Raw genomic sequence first — 20,100 nt, 5'->3', positions numbered from 1 at the left:
GTCAGGGAGATGCATTTAAGGCAAATGGAGCAGACGGCCTAAGAAGAAATCTTATGGACCCGCACGAATGGAAACTGGATCCACAAATCTTCAGCATTTTAACACAAAAATGGGGGAGCCCAGACATAAATCTATTTGCCTCACCCCAAAACTATCAGTTGGACAAATTCTGCACAAGAACTCATCACAAAAAAAGCATGGCAAGTGGATACTCTATCCTTCAGCTGGAAAAACTTATCAGTCTATGCCTTTCCCCCTCTGCCTCTACTCTCTAAGGTCTTATTAAAAGCCAGACAGGAAAAAACAAAACTGATTCTAATTTTTCCGGACTGGCCTCGCCAGCACTGGTACCCGCTTCTAAGGAATATGTCACACCTTCCTCCGTGGTACTTGCCTCAAACACCTCATCTACTGTCTCAGCAGAACTATCAAATTTTGCACACTCATCTCCAAACTCTGAATCTCGCAGCATGGCTAATCAACTAATTATTCAAACCACATCTCTCAGTAAACCTGTGATGGATGTCATTTTAGAAAGCCAGAAGGCCTAGTACTAGAAAATCTTATGCTGATAAATGGAAGAGATTCTGTGCTTGGAACCAAGCACAAGGAATAGACACAGCAAAGCCCAATATTCCTCAGATTTTACAATACTTAACTGAGATGCTTGACAAGGGCCTATTTTTTTCTTCAATAGAAATCCATGCCTCTGCCATCTCGGCTCATTACAACACAGAGCCTCCCCTCTTTTCTCATCTGCTGCTTAAACAGTATCTCAGAGGGGCCAAAAATTTAAGGCCTCCCAGGAGAACACCAACTCCTGCATGGGACCTCAATTTTGTGCTGGAAAAACTCACCCTGCCTCCTTTTGAACCAGCAGCTACTGCGGATATAAAATTTCTGTCTTGGAAGACAGCTTTTCTTTTGGCAGTCACTTCAGCAAGAAGGGTTTCAGACCTACAGGCTCTCATGGCAGTGGAGCCTTTCATTATATTTTACCCAGACAGGGTGGCCCTCAGGACCAATCCTTCTTTTATGCCTAAGGTGGTATCCAGTGTGGCTCTTAACCAGACCATTCACCTGCCAACATTTTTCCCAAATCCACAGAACAAGGGGGAGCGGATTCTGCATTCATTGGATGTACACAGACAACTAAGATTCTACTTAAACAGGACACAATCTCTAAGAAAGTCTGAGCAACTACTGGTAGCATTTGCTGCAGGATCAGAAGGGAAGGCTATATCAAAGCAGACTATTTCTAAATGGATAAGCCACTGCATTCATTTCTGCTATTTGCACCATGGTAAACCTGTACCCAAGGGGATCAGATCCCATTCCACCAGAGCTGCCTCTACTTCAGCAGCTTTTCTCAGAGGGGTCCCAACCAAAGACATTCTAGAAGCTGCTACTTGGAGCTCTGTTCATACGTTCACAAAGCATTATCATTTACCTCTCTTCTCTAAATCCAGGGCAGGCTTTGCCACTGCAGTCCTGCAGGGCCTTATAGCTGCTCCTAATGCTGTTTAGTTCCATCCTCACATCCATAGCTTTGGGATTCTACCCAAATGTATTGACTGCAACAGTGAAACATGAAGAACATAGTACAGTTGTGTACACTTACCATAAATGTAGATGTTCAAGTGTATTCACTGTTGCAGTCCAGGTTACCCACCCGCCATCCCCCATTCTATACCTTTTCTTTCCTTCACTATACTCAAAAGCCTTTGTGGTATATTTGCTTTTGGTTGAAGGTAAATTTTATGTGTTCCAAAGTGCATTTATGTATTTATGGTTATATATACATATTTTTGCTCCCCATTTGGGGGCACCTGACATCTGGGGCAAGAAAAACTGATTAAAATGGCATCGGCTGCATGTTTTATACCCCTGACGACCTGACGTCTTGGAAGAGGAGACAGCAACTGACGCAGGACTCAAGACTTTGTTATTCAGGCCGACTGAGGGCATCCTGCCAGCCGATTACCCAAATGTAATGACTGCAATAGTGAATACACTCGAACATCTACATTTATGGTAAGTGTACACAACTGTACTTTTCTCCCACATGTTCAATGGACTTTGTAAACCAGCGTGTACATAGCCCACTATCTTGGGCTGCCAATATTAACCTTTCATTTCTTGATGTGAATTCACCTCTCTTTAACCATTCCTGCGTTCATTCTTGATCAATATGAGGCTCTTCCAGAAGTTTTCTATACTTGCAACTATTTTTATGTTTTTTCCACATTTCTTGCCTTCTCATCTGGTCCTTCACCTTATATTCTTTCTTTTGTTTTTTAGCACTTTCAGTTGCTACCTGGTTTTATCTACTTTTGGTTTGATTTCCATTCCTGCTTGATGTCAATATGTTTCTGCTAAATTAAGCAGAGATGTCATCTTAGATTTATTCTCCATATGTTTCAAAACTTTCACTACATTTAGATCTTGTGAGGTCAGTAGATATGTGTGGAGTCCCACGATTGCAGATCTATACATGTAATCAATTTCAAGGAGGCCCATTCCTCCTTCGGAACGGGGAATATATAATCTTGGTATACAATGATTTTTATAAATCATTTGGTGAGCATGAAGCATCCTTCTTGTTTTAATATCCAGTCTATCCAACACTTTTTGAGGCCAGTCAATCACTCCAAAACTATAAGTTAGGACAGGAAGAGCAAATTGATTTATGGCTTGGATCTTGTTCTTAGATGTCATTGCTGTTTTCAGGATTAATTTAAGTCTTCTAAAGTACTCCTTACTGAGCTTTATTCGCATTTGTTCATGTTTTGTTGCCAATCCTTTATCAATTCCCAAGTATTTATACACTTCCTCATGCTCAAGTTCTTTTATATCACATTCTTCTCCCAAACTGATGTTTTCATGGTGATGCAGTTTTCCTTTTTTAAAGGTTTCTTTTGCACATTTATCAAGACCAAATGACATTCCTGTATCATCTGAAAAAGATTTGACAACCTGCAGCTGAACTTTCAGTTACTCATCTGATGAGCTATACAGTTTTAAGTCATCGACAAAGAGAAGATGAGAAGTCATTAGACTTTGTTGTTTTCTAGAAGCCAAATTGTAGCCATGGCCTAAGCTGTTAAGTAAACAGCTTAATGGATTAATGGCAAGGCAGTGACAGAGAGTCACCCTGGAATATCCCCTTTGGATTTTTATCCCTGGGATAATAATCTGTCCTTTATCATGGCTTAATTACATAGTGGTCTGCCACTGTTTCATGGTTATTGTAATGTAGTCAATCAGTGTAGAGAGTATTTTATACATTTTTAAGCATTCTTTTATTCATGAATGTGGGATACTATCAAATATATTTTGTAGTCAATCCATGCCATACTTAGATTCTTCCCCTTCTTACAGTTCTCCGCTATAATTTTAACAACAAATTATCCTTTGTTCCATATGACTTTCTTTTATTGCCCTTTTGTTCTACTGCCGTAATTGAGTTTTCTTCTAAATGACTATAAACTCTGTCGGCGTCAATTCCCATGTATAGTTTATACGCCGTTGGAAGACAAGTTATTGGTCTATAATTTTTAGGGTAGCTTGGAGGTTCACTCTTAAGTAAGAGCATTGTTTTTCCTGTTGTTAACCAGTGTGTTGTGTGTTCGGGGTGCGCATATAAATAGTTCTTAGTCATGGCTAGATCCTTGTGCAAAGAAGTTAATACTTTAAGCCAAAAGTTAGGTATTGCATCTGGGCCTGGGGTTTTCCAGTTAGAGGCTTTTCTCAACTTTGTTTCAATCTCTCTAGCTGTTATTTCATCCCATTTCATATCCTGTACCTTTAAACTTCTTATTCTTTCTTTTACTTCTTCTATCCATTTAGCATCTTTGTTATGTTCCACAACATTTTCATAGATACTTCTCCAAAATGTATCTACTTCCTCTTTTTTTGGCAGTCTTTCAATTCCTTTTACCTTATTTCCCAATTCTCTATAAAACTTTTTTGGGTCATCAATAAATTGCTTATTTTGTGCTTTACCCTTATATTTATCTTCGTATAAGTCTTTCCGTCTGTTTTGACATTTTTAGTTTATCTCCAATAGTGCATAATAGATTCTGGTCTGTTCTAATACTGTGTATTGCTTTTATCACATCTATCTTTCTTAGTATTTTTGTTGATATATTCCCTCTTCTATAATCCTCTAACAATGACACTGCTTGTCTTAGCTGCTTTATAGTTTTCTCTGTTCAATATTTCCATGATGGTATTCGCTATCACCCCCTCTTTTCCCTCGCTATCCTGTGTTCCTGTGGTAGAACTTTATCAGTTATTAATTTAGCAACACAGTAATATATTATGTTTATGTCTGTTATATCACATGGATCTCTATGGACAGTCCTAATTACTGTGTTCATTTGTTTTATCAAGCTTCTGACTTTTGGGGTTTTATTTCTGTCATTGATCTTAATATGTTTGTCTTTGTCTATTAAATCAAACAACTCTTCTCTTAACTCATTTTCTTTCATACTGAGAGCACATCCCTTGTTTTCCATTTCCTGCGAGCATTCTATAGAAAGTTCTATAGCATCTTCCTGTGGCACATTCTCTTCAATTTCGTCCTGTGTCATCTGTTGTTGTGTCATATGGGAACTCACTGGCCTATCACTTCTCAACATTGACTGCATCAGTTTCCTGTTCCTTTCCTTGCTGTCTAGCTTCAAGTGAACGTTTATACTGGTTTTCTGTGGAAGGCTGCAAAATATCTTGATATGGCACCTGACCAATTGCTTCCTGTTCCACTGGTTTCCTTAAATTTGGATATTTGTTGCTCTATCCTGTTGTGGTGCTTTCTGCATTTGATTTTCTACATTGAATCCTTCTCTTTGTAGCTGTTCCATTACCTCAATTTCTGTTTCTTTGACTTCTCCATTACTAATCTCTTTTTCTACTTTTCCTCTTAGTCTTATTCTTTGTATTGTAAAGTTTTCCATATCCGGATTCCTTTGCCTATATTTTTCTTCAAATATCTTTGGTGCTGCTGTTTTTGTATTGGTTAGTTTTGCTTTCTCCTTTGCATAAATATCACACCATATTAAATCTCTTTTTCCTTTCTCATGTCCATATTTCTTCTTCACATGTCTTCTGATCTTCTTGCTTTTCCTTTTTCTGGGGACTCACTCCATCATGCTGTGATGTAGTCTGTTTTAGACCGTCTACATTAAATCCTTCACTTTGCAAACACTCCATAACTTCAACTTCTATTTCTTTAACTTCTGCTTTACTAATCATCTTTTCTGCATTACATCTTTGTGCTATTAATCTTTTTATTGTGAAATTTTTCAAATCTGGATGCCTTTGCCTGTATTTCTCTTCGAATATCTTTGAGACTGCCTTTTCTATATCAGCTAACTTGGTTTTCTCATTTGCATAAATATTGTACCATATCAAATCTCTTTCTTTCCCATGTCTGTATTACTTTTTTATATTTTTCAAATATCTCTAGGTTTTGTTGTTTATATTTTCCTCACTTCCTCAGCTGCTTCTGTTTCCAAAGAGATCAAAGTTTTTTGATCTTTATACTGTTTTTCAAAAGTCTGTTGTATTAATGAACACAAATTTTTATTTGAAGCTTGTGACAGTTTTCCCTGTGGAAGTATTTTTCTTTCCTCTAATTTCTCTCTTAATCGTTTTGTATATCTTTTGTCTGGAAATTCTGGACTTTTTACATAATAGTAACAATATACAATTTCTTTCTTATCCTCAATAGTCCACTCTATCATCTTTATGGCTCTTTTTTGGCCAATCAGTTTTTGTCGTGTTTGTGGACTGCTACTTCCTTCTGCAACAGGTAGGGCTATCCTCCCCCTGAGCCAGGCCTGGCCCCATTGTAGAAATGTTTCCGTATTTTGTGGATTCTACACTGTCATTTTTTCCAGTCCTGGCACCAGTGCTCTTACCAGGATTGGGCACTTTTTTTATCCTGGGTCTTGTGCACCCAGCTATCTTTTTTATTTTTGATTTACTTCTATCCATGATATATGCTATATAGATACAGTCTGTATATCAGTGTCACCTTGGTGAGATTTTGTGAAAAACAGGGTCCACCTTGTGAAGGTACTCACCAAGACTTGAGAATGAATTCAGTTTCAACACTACTACTCTCCTTTGCTTGCTGACATTTCATCTCTCCATCAGGACCCCTTTGCTGACTTTTCATCTCTCCATCAGGACTCCATCGGGTTCTGCCTCGTAGGAGAACAGCATGATGTGACAGGACAAAATCCTGGTCATAGGTATGGTATAGCACAGTCTGGAATGGGCTTCCGCCTCATAGGAGAACAGCATGATGTGACAGGACAACATCCTGGTCATAGGTATGGTGTAGCTCACTCTGTAATGGGCTTCTGTCTCATAGGAGAACAGCATGATGTGACAGGACAACATCCTGGTCATTGGTATGGTATAGCACAGTCTGGAATGGGCTTCCCCCTCATAGGAGAACAGCATGATGTGACAGGACAACATCCTGGTCATAGGTATGGTGTAGCTCACTCTGTAATGGGATTCTGCCTCATAGGAGAACAGCATGATGTGACAGGACAACATCCTGTTCATACGTATGGTATAGTACAATCTGGAATGGGCTTCGACCTCATAGGAGAACAGCATGATGTGACAGGACAGAATAGTTGTCTAGCCTCTGTATGTTTATACACTGCAGACACATTGCAGAGTACAGCTGTGATATAGAATGCAGAAGGGTTGGGAGTTGGTGTAATGGTTAAGGTGTTTACCTCACAGACACAAGGTACAGGGTTTCATTCTCACATTGGAAAGGGAAACTAAGTAGACCTAAAATGGCCATCGAGGTCAGTTGGCCTGGTACTTGCCTATTAACTTAACAATGCGTGTTTGTGTCTGTTTGTAAAGTGGTGGGGCTAGTTAAAGGGAGAATAGGCAGAGAGTTAGCAGCAGGTCAGTGGGGGAGAGAGATAAGTAGCAAGAAACAAACGTGTAGATGTTTTCTATCTGAGAAGCAGCAGTAACCTGTGAGTTATGCTATATGTTTCATTGTTTCAGATTACAAAGAAAAAAAAAGATTTTACCAAGGAGGGCTTTGCCAGTCCATCTGCCCTTCCCAATCTAAATTCTAAAAATTTTTTGGGCCCAGGTGCAGTGCTGTATTACAGAGTGCTTATTCATGAGCTAACCAAATGCTAAAGAGAACTATACTTCCATAGCCATAAACTGCAGAACTGCTCCCAAACACAAAGAAAGAGCAATTAAATATATGCAAAAGGTAATGTAGGTACAGCAGTAATATGAGTATCTTCTTTTGATGTAATGAGGTTGATTTGCACCTGGCAAGGACCACTTGCTGACACTTGTAAAGGTTGCCTGTGCTTCTTGAATTCAGCCTGTGAGTTTATTTTGTTAGGAAAGTGTACAGGGACTTTGTGCTTTTAGCTGTGTGGGTAGAGTAAAAAAGTTTCTGTGAGGTTGGTTGGTCAGTTTAGCATTTGTTCCATTGAGGTTTGTTAGTTATGAATGAAACATAGCTGGTTGCTCACCAGCAGGTATAGGGAGAAGCCATTACACAACTGAAAGTTTTGGCGTTCTTCCTACTGCCTGCTCAAGTGATCAGAAAAATCAGTTTGAAAATATGCCTTTTTTAGAAAATAAAGCAAAAGGCAACAATGCTAAGAACATTTGTTGTGCATACTAGTGTGACGTATACTGAGAAAACCCTTCTGCTTTCTCTTTGCAACTTTTGTAGGCATCTCATATGATACTTTCATACATCTCTGTTGTTCATTCTGCATCAGTAAGAGTGTGATAATAGATCCAAATACATAGACGGTGACTGTCACGTGATGTAGGTAATGCTACAGAAATGGTCAGAACCTGAGCCTTGTTGATGAGATGTTTGTTTGTTAAAGGGCCAGCATACATAAGGAAGATTGGCTTTTGATGTACTTTGTGTCGGAATCTGAGATGTGTAGCACTGTTCTTAAAATAAACACTATGTTATAGATTACTGCATACCTTGAGCTTGAGATCCGTGTTATTTTCATTCCTCAGTCTTAGCTGCACAGCTACAAATGTGAATATGATTTTAAGATATCTGTTAATGTTGTATAAACTGCAATACTAAATATTAAAATGGAGTATTTTTCAAATCATCACTCATCATCCGTGATTGTTGCATCTTTTACTGTTATAAGTGGCCTATTGCTTTCTACTCTTTAAAGTTTCAGCCAGTGCTTCAAGGTTCTTTGGCTGCTTTAACTTTTTCTTTGTCTTTTTTAATTTTGTATGTTTTAGGTTTCTAAGATCATAAGAGGACTGGTTCCCATTCCCAAGTCAGGATATGATCAAAAATTAGCATTGTTTCAGGTTTTTCATGTCATCACACTTGGGTTATCCTGTCGTCAGGCAGTCCCGCAGTCAGCCTGAATTCCAAAGTCTTGGTCCGGCGTCGGTTGCTGTCGCTTCTTCCCTGAAGTCAGTGCGCCAGGGGTATATAAGAGGCATCCGATGCCATTTTCTTCAGTCTTTCTTGCCGCGTGGTGCCCGAAGCAGAAGCAGTTCGCAAGTGCTGGTAAGCCGACACCTGAGATTTTCGAATCGAATTTCAGTCCGAAGTCTTCAAAGCTAAGTACCCCGTTGGGGAACCTTTTCTTGCCTCAGTTCGATGTCAGAAAAAGTTAATAATTGCATTTCTTGTGGGAAGCAAATACCTCATAAGGACTTTCATTCTTATTGTATACCTTGCCTAGGCTCAGACCACGATGTCACTGGTTGTCGGTTTTGTGCTAGGTTCAATAAGCGAACTATAAAGCGACGCTTTGATTTCGCACTACACTACTTCGGTAGGAAATTTAATTACACTATGCCATCGGAGCAACCGACTACCGGCGTGCATAAAAAACGCAAAGTTAAAGACAGGCAGCCTAGATCCAAGCCAGACTCCGAGGCCTCGGCTGGGCTGGTCGCCGGTTCTCCGGTTTTCAGTGAGGCACCTACGCAGCCCCTGACGACGCAGAATTGGAACCCCAGACCGCTTTGGATTCTCAAGCAGAGAGTTCTAGGTCGACCCAGCCATTTTCTTTAGGCCCTACCGACAACATTGCAGATGGAGAAGCCGGTGCTGCGGAAACACCTTTGGTTACAGAAGGTGTCTTCAGACCGACTACTCTCACCATAAAATCTTATGCTAAGCTTAAGACTCCTCTAAAACCAAAAAAGACTGCACATCAGTCTCCAGTTCAAGGCCCCATGCCTAAGAAACAGATGCTTAAAATGGCTGAAGATTTGATTTCTTTAATCAGGGGTTCCCAACCCCCCCAGACAAAAGGCCTAGACAAGAGGAGGATTATGCCTCCTCTGATCAAGTGTCTATTTCCTCAGGCTCCTCTGAGGAACAGGATTACTCCTTTCCCTCTTATGAAGATTCTGATGCTGAACATTCCATTTCCTCAGCTTCTCCCCCTGAAGACTATTCCTTTGGGGAAACCGTACATACCATGAGGGAACATTTCCACTGGGAAGGTCAGGACTACTCAGACTCAAAGAAAAGGCTCCGAGAGTTTCTTTTACTCCCCCAGCACAGACCACTTGCTATCCCTCCAGTTTTAGACATTGTGGATGATGTTTACTTAGAATCTAGTCTAAGTCCAGATTCTCTGCCTCCTGCTCCAGCCAAACCAGATAGATATTATAGAGTGCCTGACTCACACAAATTCCTTTACAAAAGCCCTGTTGCTGACCCAGAGACAATCTCCCAGAGTCCCAAAGGGGCTAAGGCTTCTATGGCTAAAAGTCCTGTACCCTCTCAAAGGGACTCCAGAGCACTAGATTGGTGGGTGAAGAAGGTTTACACCTCAGCTACTCTAGCTATGAGAGCACTAAATTGTCAATTTCACATGCTGAAATACCAGCAATTCCTAATGTCTCAAGTAAAACAAAAGATGAGCACGCACCCTCAACAGTCTGAATTCAAAGAAATGCAGGATCTGTTGCATGCAGCTGAACAAGTGGGCAAACATACTTTACAATGTGGATTTGATTCCTTGGAAGCTTCCTGTAGAGCAGCTGTTACTGGGTATGTTATACATAGGCATGCTTGGTTAAAGGAACAAACTCTGCCTGATCATGTTAAAGCAAAGTTACTAGATGCACCCTTACAGCAGGATGTCTTGTTTGGGGTTAAAGCAGAAAGAGGTTTTAAAGAAAATGGAGGATAAGGCAAAATCTATGCAGACGGTCAAAGATTTCTTACAGGTACAACCCTCACGCTTCAGCAGAAATTGGCCAGCAAAAAATTGGTCCTTTTCAGCTTCTGACAGACCACAGAGGGTAAATACAGATGCCCAAGGGGCAAGAGGACAAGCACAAATCCCTTACAAACCTCGACAATGGGGCACTGCAACACAGAAGGGAGGAGAAGACAGGTCCCAAACTACTAGAAGACAAACACAATGACTTCAACCTCAAGCTTCCAAGCAAAAATCTCTTGGCAGCTCCCTTGGGAGGAAAATTAGCATTTTTTATAGACAACTGGCGCATCGTCACAAAAGACAAATGGATCCTAGACATTATCTCACAAGGATACAGATTCCATTTCCACACCTTGCCAAGGATAAAAGGAATGCCAAACTTGCCACAAAATCAATGGGCAGAGGCACAAAAACAAATTATAGCTCTTATGGACATGAGAGCCATTCAACTGGTACCTACACAGGAACAAGGCCAAGGATTTTACTCGAGGCTCTTTCTAGTCCCCAGAAAGGACAGTGCTTGGAGACCCATTCTGGACCTTTCAATTCTAAACACCTTCTTGCAAGTACCCAAATTCAAGATGCTAACACTACAGCAGCTTCTTCCCATGTTGGGCAAGAAAGCTTGGCTAGTAACGTTGGACCTCAAGGAGGCATACTTGCATGTCCCTATCAGACAAAATTGCAGAAGATACCTCCGTTTCATCGCAGGTTCAACCCATTACCAATTCTCTGCACTGCCCTTTGGCTTATCTACTGCACCCAGGGTCTTCACAAAATGCCTGGCACCAGTAATTGCATACTGCAGACAAAGAGGAATTCAAATATACCCATACCTGGACGACTGCCTCATCCAAGCAGAAAGCAAGGACATTCTCTTACAACATCTGACTTTTGTAAAACACCTTCTAAGTTGCCTAGGGTACACAGTAAACGAAAAGAAATCAAAACTAGTGCCCTCACAAAATATGACATTCCTGGGTGCCAGCTTGAATACAACGGCCCAGATGGCTTATCTGACTCCAGACAAACAACTACAACTAACTCAATACTTCAAAATAATGGCAACAAAGACCCAACTCCCTGCAAGAAAAATTCTGCAGGCCTTGGGCTTCATGGCATCTTGTATACTTCTAATACCATTTGAAAAACTGCATATGAGGAAATTACAATGGTACCTGAAAAGCGTATGGACTCAACACAGCCACAGCTTGGAAACAATGATACCCCTCATTCCCTGCCTTCAGCAGGAGTTTCTGTGGTGGTCACAGGCATGTCACCTCAACAAGGGTCAGCCTTTCACCTTACCCCCAGCCAGGCAAACTATGACAACAGATGCATCGGACTATGCCTGAGGGGCACACATGGCAGGACGGTGTGTTCAAGGCATATGGACTGCAGATCAAAGGAATCTGCACATCAATCAAAAAGAAATGCTAGCTGTACAGAATGCTCTGACAGCCTTCAGGGACCTCTTACATCCAGGACAGCTTATAATAAGGACAGACAACACCACAGTAATGTGGTACATAAACAAACAAGGGGGTACACACTCCTACCCTCTATGCAGGCAAGCAATGACCTTGTGGAACACAGCACTGGCTTACCAAGTTCAATTACAAGCTCAATTGCTGCCAGGAAAAAAGAACACATTGGCAGACGACCTAAGCAGAAACATCATGGATCCCCACGAGTGGAAACTGGATCCACAAGTATTTGCAATGATGACTCAAAAATGGGGGCGCCCAGACATAGGCCTGTTTACCAACCCCCAAAACCATCAGCTTTCAAAATTTTGCACAAGGACATTTCACCATCAAGCTTGGAAAGTGGACGCACTCTCATTCAGTTGGAAAATGCTGACAGTATATGCCTTTCCTCCATTGCCCCTTCTCACAAAGATGCTGCTGAAAGTCAGGATGGAGAGACCTTGAATGATACTCATTGCCCCGGACTGGCCACGCCAGCACTGGTACCCACTACTAAGGAACATGGCCCAGGGCCCACCATGGATTCTACCACAAATTCCTCATCTACTTACACAGCAAGGCAGTCAGATTCTACACAGCCAGCTCAAAACCTTAAAGTTGGCTGCATGGCACATCACCTAAGCAACCAGCCAGCCCCTCTTTCACAAGCTGTTATGGATGTCATTCTGGAGGCCAGGAGGCCCAGCACCAGGAAAGCCTACTCAGACAAATGGAAAAGATTTTGTGCCTGGAACCAAGCTAAAGGCCAAAATACCCTTCAGCCGGACATGCCTCAGATTCTACAGTATTTAACTGAGATGTTACACAAAGGACTTTCTTTTTCATCTATTAAAATCCACACCTCAGCTATTTCAGCCCACTACAACACGGATCCTCCCTTATTTTCACATCCACTTCTAAGGCAGTATCTCAGAGGGTCAAAAAACATTAGGCCTCCCAGGACAGCGCCAACACCAACTTGGGACCTAAATTTTGTTCTGGAAAAACTTACGCTGCCACCTTTTGAGCCAGCTTTCTCAGCTGACTTAAAGTTTATATCATGGAAGACTGCCCTGCTGCTAGCAATTACTTCAGCCAGAAGAGTCTCAGAGCTTCAGGCACTAATGGCAGTAGAGTCTTTCCTCATTTTTCATCAAGACAGAGTCTCTCTATGAACTAACCCCTCCTTTATGCCAAAGGTGGTATCCAGTGTGGCTCTAAATCAAACCATCCACTTACCCACCTTCTTTCCAAATCCACAGAACAAAGGAGAAAGACTCCTGCATTCCTTGGACATTCACAGGCAACTATGTTACTACTTGGATAAAACTAAGGCTTTCAGAAAATCTGACCAACTTTTTGTATCCTATGCTACAGCATCACAAGGAAAGGCTATCTCAAAACAGGCCATTTCCAAATGGATAGGACATTGCATACGTTTTTGCTACACCCATCATAGAAAACCAGTTCCTGCTAGCATAAGGCCCCACTCAACCAGGGCAGCAGCTACATCTACAGCCTTCCTCAGGGGTGTGCCAACCAAGGATATTCTGGAAGCTGCAACTTGGAGTTCAGTACACACCTTCACCAAACACTATCACTTACCACTTTACTCTAAGACTAGAGCTGGCTTCACCACTGCAGTTTTGTAGAGCCTTCTAGCCTTCTCTAACCCTGTTTGACTCCACCTCCCATCCTTAGCTTTGGGATTCTACCCAAGTGTGATGACTGCAGCAGGGTAACACGATGAACATAGTACAGTTCTGTACCTACCATAAATGCAGATGTTCGAGTGTATACCCTGCTGCAGTCCAGGTTACACTCCCTCCATCCCCTCTGACCTAACTAAAACTTTTCAATACCTTAAAATCTGATACAACCTTTGTGGTGTATTTGCTTATAGCTGGAGGGATGTTTTGTTTGTGCTAAGCTTTTATTATTGGTACTATCTACTGACCATCTTTTGGGGGGGGCAGCTGACATCTGGGTCAAGAAAAACTGAAGAAAATGGCGTCGGATGCCTCTTGTATACCCCAGGCGCACTGACGTCAGGGAAGAAGCGACAGCAACCGACGCCGGACCAAGACTTTGGAATTCAGGCCGACTGCGGGACCGCCTGACGACGGGATAACCCAAGTGTGATGACTGCAGCAGGGTATACACTCGAACATCTACATTTATGGTAGGTACAAAACTGTACTTTAGCCATTAGTGCTCTTTGTAACACCCACAACGTACCCAGAATTCCACATTTTTTCTGCACTTCATATGGGATTAAATGCATTGGTGGTATATTTAAATAGGATTGTAAATTCATTTTATTACTCCTATTGCTTCTACTACTATTGGAACTGTCTGGGTGTCTAGGTGGAACTGTCTAGGTGTCTTTTTCCACATTTCAGCTTGCAAATCGTGGTATTTTATGACTTTGCATCTCTTAGTATATAAGACACTATAATCACTGAATGAGACAATTTCAGTGATTAGCAGTACTTTTTTTTCTTGGACTACTATATATGGTTTTCTTGCATGTTTTTTCTCATTCATCTGTTGGTATTGGGTGATCCCCTGTGATCAGAACATCATCCTTTTTGATAATGCTTTGTGTTTCATGTTTCCAGTAGTGCTCAGCTACTTCTAAGTTAATAGTGTTTGCACAATCACCATTGCAACAGTCTTGCCACATTATTGCGACTTTTACTAAAACAGACCCACTGCTGTAAGTGTTTCTCATACATCAACAAAAAAAGCAATTAGTAAAAAATGGAAATCATGCTTGAAACCAACTTTACTAGAAGTAGTGAATATAGAGACAGAAATAAAAGATGTGGAAGTGGGATCTTTGGAAAAGGGCAGGAGCAAATTACATAGAAAAATGGGTTATTGTGGGAACAATACATGCAGAATAATGTTTTGGAGGAGGAATGAGGTTTAAGAAAAGGCAGGAACTGAATGAGCTATGTAATGCTAGAATGTCAATAACTGTAATAATAGATTATATGTGCTGTGTAATGTTTGCGAGTGAAAATATGTCACTATGGTTTGTTTTCATTTATAGAAATGTACTATTGCCTATGTCATAAGTGATAATTCAGTAAAGTTGTGTCTTGTTAAAAAAAAAAAAAAAGCAAGATATGCAAAAGTTTCAAGTTCTGTTTCACAGAACCTGTATTTGTTTCTCCCACTTTTTAGTAGATTTTGTAAACCACCGTGTATGTAGCCCACTATCTTGGGCTGTCATTATTAGTTTTTCCTTTTTTTGGTTTAAATTCACCTCTGCTTAGCCATTTCCTTGTCAAATCTTGTTCAACATGTGGTTGCTGTTGGAGTTTTCTGCGCTTGCCACTATATTTGTGGGTTTCCAATTTTGTTTCCTTTTTTTATAGTCCTTTTTGTGTTCCTATTAAATGATAGAAGACGCATTCTTTCAAATGCATCTTGATCGAACTTGAAAGCATGAAAAGGCAAAATAGCGAAACGGCATATAAGCAAATTCTTTCCCTGAATCTTTGTTTAAAGATGTTAATACCTTTAGCCACTAGCTAGGTACTCTGTCTGGCTCTGTGGTTTTCCAGCTAGGAATTTTTCCTAATTTTGTCTCAGTTTCTCTGGATGTTCTTCGTGTTTCACTGTTGCAGTCATTACATTTGGGTAATCTGCTGGCAGGTTGCCCTCAGTCGGCCTGAATTCCAAAGTCGTGGGTCCTGCGTCAGTTGCTGTCTCCTCTTCCATGACATCAGGTTGTCAGGGGTATAAAACAAGCAGCTGACGCCATTTTCTTTAGTCTTTCTTGCCTTGCGGTGCCCGAAGCAGAAGCAGTTCACAAGTGCCGGTTGGCCGACTCCTGAAATTTTCGAGTTCCAGTTTCAGAACCGAAGTCTTCACTAAAGCGAAGTACCCCGTTGGGGAAACTTTTTTCTTGTTCCATACCGATGTCAGAAAAAGTTAATAATTGTATTACTTGTGGGAAGCAAATACCTCATAAGGATTTTCATTTATACTGTATTCCTTGCCTAGGCCTTGATCACAACGTGCCTGGCTGTTGGTTTTTTGCTAGATTTAACCGGCACACTGTTAAGCGTTGGTATATTTTTGCCTCAAAATATTTTGGAAGCAGATTTAACTACCCTGAAATGTCATTGGATAGCAATCCGACTACCGGAGTACACAAAAAACACAAAGAAAAGGACAGAGACAGACCGTCGAGGTCCAAAACCGACGGCGAAGCTTCTCCTAAGCCATTCGCCGGTACTCAGTGAGGCACTTTCGCAGCCCCTGATAGCCGCTACTTTCGAGTCGCAGGCCCCTACCGAGACCCATGTGGAGTCTGGCACGCCGCGAGATTCTCAAAGTATTGTACCCACGGATGTCTCTCCCTCGGATGGGTGTGGAGCCGCTGAGCAGGCACCAGCTTCTGAGGGTGTATTCAGGCCTCAACATTTTTATATAAAACTGATGCTAGCTTCAAAATCAAAGACAAAAGCAACTTCTACAGCTAAAAAAAACAATGCATGAGCCACGTGCACAGGCCTGTATGCCCAAAAAACAGATGATCAAAATGGCTGAAGACCTAATTACCTTGATCAGGGGTTCCCAACCCCCTCCTGATAAGAGGCCTAGGCAAGACGCTGATTATGAATCTTCAGATCAGGTTTCTATTTCTTCTAATTCCTCTTCTGATCAGGAATTATCTATACCTTCCTATGAGGATTCTGATGCAGAGGAATGTATCCCATCTGCATCTCATGAGGATTATTCATTTGGAGAAACCTTGCATACTTTAAGGGAGCATTTTCACTGGGAGAGTCAAGATTTCTCAGAATCAAAAAAGAGGCTCAGGGATTTCCTTCTTCTCCCTCAGCATAGGCCTTTAGCCATACCTCCTGTTTTAGACATTGTGGATGATATGTTTTCGGAGTCAAGCTTGACTCCAGACTCCTTACCTCCGGCTCCCAGCAAGCCAGGCAGATATTACAGGGTCCCTGACTCGCACAAATTTTTATTTAGAAACCCTGCTGCTGACCCTGAAACTATTTCACAGGGTCCAAAAGGGGTTAAGGCCTCAACAGCAAAAAATCCTACCCCCTCTGACAGAGATTCAAGGGCACTGGATAGATGGGGAAAGAAGGTTTATACATCTGCAACCTTGGCAATTAGGGCCTTAAACTGACAATTTCATATGCTCAAGTATCAACAACATGTTATGGGATTGCTGAAACAGAAAATTATGTTTATTTCTGAATTTGCAGAAAATAAAGAATTGCAGCAATTATTGCATGCAGCAGAACAAGTTGGAAAGCATACTTTGCAATGTGGTTTTTATTCCTTAGAGGCCTCCTGCAGGGCTGCAGTTACTGGATCTGTGATTAGGAGGCATGCCTGGCTAAAAGAGCAAAATTTGCCTGATCATGTTAAAGCTAAATTACTGGATGCACCTTTACAGCATGATACTCTGTTTGGTATTAAGGCAGAAGAGGTTTTAAAGAAAATGGAAGACAAAGCTAAATCTATGCAAACTATAAAAGACTTCTTACAAGTGCAGCCACCAAGATTCAGTAGACACTGGCCTACAAAAAATTGGTCCTTTCCTGTGTCCGACAGAGCTCAAATGGGCAAATCCAGATGCCCTAAAGGTTCTAGATACCAGTCACAAGATTCTTACAGGTCAAAGCAATGGGGTGCTTCTACCTCCAAATCTGGAGGAGATAAAGCGCAACCCTACAGAAAACAGTCTCAATGACTTCCCTCTGCCATCCTCAAGCACTTACCTTTTGGCAGCACCTTTAGGGGGAAAATTAGCACTTTTTGCTCAAAATTGGCAGTTAATAACTCAGGACAAGTGGGTGCTAAACATAATGTCTCAGGGATACAGATTCCACTTCCATACTCTGCCAATGGCAAACGGTTGGCCAGATCTGCCAAAAAATCAATGGGCAGAGGCACAGAAACAGGTTACGTCCCTCATGGATATGGGGGCTATTCAGCCAGTACCAGAACAGGAAAAAGGACAAGGTTTTTATTCAAGACTGTTCTTGGTACCCAGAAAAGATGAGGCCTGGCACCCAGTACTGGACTTATCAGTTTTGAACACATACCTGGACATTCCAAAATTCAAAATGCTAACTTTACAGCAGCTTCTGCCCATGCTGGGCAAGAATACTTGGCTAGTGACATTAGATCTAAAAGAGGCATACCTGCATATCCCAATAAGGGAAACGTGCAGAAGATACCTCCATTTCAAGGCTGGCTCTATGCATTACCAATTCTCTGCACTGCCCTTTGGCTTATCTACTGCGCCCAGGGTCTTTACAAAGTGCCTGGCACCAGTAATTGCATTTTGCAGACAAAAAAGTATACAAATTTATCCTTACTTGGACGACTGTCTCATTCAAGCAGAGAACAAGGACATTCTTCTTCAACACCTGGCATTTGTGAAGAGGCTTCTAACATGCCTAGGGTACACAATAAACGAAAAGAAATCACAACTGGTACCCTCTCAAAATATAACATTCCTGGGTGCAAGTTTGAATACAACTGCCCAGATGGCTTTCCTCATGCCAGACAAACAAAGGTAACTGACTACTTACTTCAAACTGATGGCAACAAAAACCCACTTAACCTGCAAGACAAACTCTGCAGGATTTGGGGTTCATGGCATCCTGCATCCTACTGATTCCATATGCAAGACTGCATATGAGGAAACTTCAATGGTACCTAAAAAGTTTATGGAGTCAACATTGTCACAGTCTGGAATCAATGATTCCTCTCATTTCCTGCCTACAACAGGAGTTTCCATGGTGGGCAAAGGCAAGTCACCAGAACATGGGACGAGCTTTCACTCTATCCCCTGCCAGCCAAACCTTAACAACAGATGCACCAGATTATGCATGAGGGGCCCACCTGGCAGGAAGATGCATTCGGGGCATATGGACCCCAAAACAAATGAATCTGCATATCAATCAAAAAGAGATGTTAGCTGTTCAAAATGCCCTGACAGCCTTCAAGGACTTACTTCATCTAGGACAACTACTGATAAAGACGGACAACACCACGGTTATGTGGTATACAAACAAGCAGGGGGGCATGCACCCATACCCCCTTTGCAGACTAGCCATGGCACTGTGGGACACAGCCTTGACTTACCAAGTACATCTTCAAGCTCAATTCCTGCCAGGAAAGCAAAATACTCTGGCAGACTATTTAAGCAGAAACCTTATGGACCCTCACAAGTGGAAACTAGATCCACAAGTCTTCAGCATGATAATAAAGAAATGGGGGAGACCGGACATAGACCTATTTGCCTCTCCTCGAAATTATCAACTGAAAAAAATCTGCACAAGGACTTACCACGGACAAGCATGGAAAGTGGACGCCCTATCCTTCAGTTGGAAAAACCTATCAGTTTACGCCTTTCTTCCTCTGCCTCTTCTTCCCAAGGTACTACTAAAAGTCAGACAGGAGAAACCAAAGATGATACTGATTGCCCCGGACTGGCCCCGCCAATACTGGTACCCAATCCTAAGGAACATGTCTAAATTCCCAGCTTTTTACTTACCTCAAATACCTCACTTACTGTCCCAGCAAAACAATCAAATCCTGCACAATCCGCTCCAAACACTGAACCTGGCAGCATGGCTGATCATGTAGTTATTCAAACAACACCTCTCAGTAAAGCTGTGATGCTTGTAATTTTGGAATCCAGAAGGCCTAGTACTAGAAAATCTTATGCTGATAAATGGAAGAGATTCTGTGCTTGGAACCAAGCACAAGGAACTGATACAGCAGAACCAAATATTCCTCAGATTTTACAATACTTGACTGAGATGCTTGACAAAGGCCTATCTTTTTCATCAATAAAAATCCATGCCTCCGCCATCTCGGCTCATTACAACACAGAGCCACCAATCTTTTCTCATCTTTTACTAAAGCAGTATCTTAGAGGGGCCAAAAATTTAAGGCCTCCCAGAAGATCACCAATTCCTGCATGGGACCTCAGTTATGTGTTGGAAAAGCTCACCCTGCCTCCATTTGAACCAGCTGCTGCTGACTTAAAGTTCTTATCATGGAAAACAGCTCTACTCCTGGCAATTACTTCAGCAAGAAGAGTCTCAGAGCTACAGGCCCTCATGGCTGTGGAGCCTTTTATCATTTTTTTACCCAGACAGGGTGTCCCTGAGGACCAATCCTTCATTTATGCCTAAGGTGGTTTCCAGTGTGGCTCTTAACCAAACTATTCATCTGCCAACCTTTTATCCAAATCCGCAGAACAAGGGGGAGAGGATTCTGCATTCATTGGACGTACACAGACAGCTAAGATTCTACTTGAGCAGGACTAAAGCTCCAAGACAAACTGAGCAGTTACTAGTGACATATGCTGCATGATC

The 20,100-nt window shown here is 41.7% G+C and overlaps 1 protein-coding gene across 1 annotated transcript in view; it reads left to right on the top strand.

Annotated features, from left to right (window-relative positions):
* NSF (N-ethylmaleimide sensitive factor, vesicle fusing ATPase) overlaps positions 1-20,100 on the top strand; it is a 1,516,106-nt gene that overhangs the window by 1,098,034 nt on the left and 397,972 nt on the right. The gene's annotated exons all lie outside the window — the stretch shown is intronic.

The sequence above is a fragment of the Protopterus annectens genome, chromosome 13.part0, assembly GCF_019279795.1.
Source record: "Protopterus annectens isolate FY-2018-M chromosome 13.part0, PAN1.0, whole genome shotgun sequence".
NCBI lineage: Eukaryota > Metazoa > Chordata > Ceratodontiformes > Protopteridae > Protopterus > Protopterus annectens.
This window is presented reverse-complemented; position numbering and strand designations above follow the sequence as displayed.